This window comes from Chrysochloris asiatica, unplaced genomic scaffold, assembly GCF_000296735.1.
Source record: "Chrysochloris asiatica unplaced genomic scaffold, ChrAsi1.0 scaffold00142, whole genome shotgun sequence".
Classification (NCBI taxonomy): domain Eukaryota; kingdom Metazoa; phylum Chordata; class Mammalia; order Afrosoricida; family Chrysochloridae; genus Chrysochloris; species Chrysochloris asiatica.
In genome coordinates this window covers 374,427-376,190 of record NW_006408660.1, presented here as the reverse complement: position 1 = coordinate 376,190, position 1,764 = coordinate 374,427, and positions in this window count along the sequence as shown.

The following is a 1,764-nucleotide window of genomic DNA, read 5'->3' as shown; positions in this document are numbered from 1 at the left end:
AAAAAAAAAAAAAAGGGGGGGGGCGCATAGCACAAATTTCTGAAGATTTTGTGGAAGAAAATTTCTCTAATATCAAGAAAGGCAAGATGATATGCATTCAAGAAATTCAATGAACTTCAATCAGAATAGATTACAAAAGAAAATCCCAAGATATAACATAACCAAACTTTCCAAAACAAAAAGACAAGGAAAGAATCCTGAAAGCAGCTCAGATTAAATAAACAAAAATAAAAAAGTACCTATAAAGGAGAACCAATAAGAAGCTCTGACTTCTTATCAGAAACCAGGTATGCAAGAAGACTATGGGATGACATATATAAAACTCTGAAACAAAACTATTGCTAACCAAGAATTATATAACCAGCAAAACTGTCTCTTAAATATGATGGTGAAATTAGGACATTGCCAGATAAACATAAGTTAAGGGAATTGTAAAACCCAGATCAAACCTTACAAAAAATACTAAAGGGAATTATTTGGACAGAGAACCAACACCAGTAAGGTTATCACACATTGAAACATCAACCAGAAGTCAACCCAGATATAGAACTATCCAAAGTAAAGCAAACCTGCAAGACTGAAAATAGGGAAGCAGAAATATTAATTTGTAAACAAAGATGATTACAAGTAAAAAGGAAGGAATAAATAACATAGTTATAGAACTTCCAAAAGGAGAGGCAGGCAAGTTAATTTCAAGATAGAATAGTTTGTTTTTAAACTTGGGAAGAAAATAATAAACAATTTCTTCAAAGAAAATTAATAAGCCTTTTTATCAAAATAAAAGGAAAGTCATAAAGTTAGTAAACACTGAAACAATAGCACCAAAGGAAATGGTAATAAAACACATAAACAATATTAACTCAGTAAAGAAAAAAACTGTGGAACAGTAGTACCACAACACACACCCCACCCAAAACAACAAAACACACAACAACATTGTTGTTAATTGTTAAGTACTGTGGAGTTGGTTCTGACTCATAGTGACCCTACACAGGATTTCCAAGGCTGTAAATCTTTATGGGAGCAGACCACTTCATTTTTCTCCTGCAGAACCGCTGGTAGTTTTGAACTGCCGACCTTGAGTTTAGCAGCCCGATTCGTAACCACTAAGCTACCAGAGCTCCTTAGAGCAATACATTCATACCTACTGATATTTACACTGGATGTAAATGGATTAAATGCACTAGTCAAGAGACAGAGTAGTAAAATATGGTGTCTATAAGAGATATTCCTTAGAGAAACACAAATACCTGGGACAGAATGGCTGAGTTAATCAGCACTATGAGGTCCACAAAGGCAGTGCTTTACATTCTCTATATCCTACTTTGAGGAGTAGTGACTGTGATCTTAAAAGCCCATGAGGAGAACAAACAAGATGGCGGATTGGGTGGAAGTGCAGTAAGGAGCTTTGCCAGCAACAACACAGAATACCGGACCAAGCAGGCTCAGGGGATGGTCCCAGAACTCTGAACCACAAATAAAGGAATATTTATAAGGTTGGAAGGCTTACAGCTGGAGGAATTTGTGGCAGAAGTAAGAAATCCATTGCATTCTAGTTCGGGACACTCAGCTGCTCCAGGAGCCACCATTTTGAGTGAGACCAAGCAGGGGAAGGATCGGGGCATCCACAGATGACTGGCAGAACTGCGGAGATAAAGGTGTGGACATTCTTTTCCTTTGGCATATGTTCATTGGCCCCTTGCTGTCTGAGCACCTCCATACTGGTAACTATAGGGGTGCCTGAGCTAGCGGAGGGTTCTACTA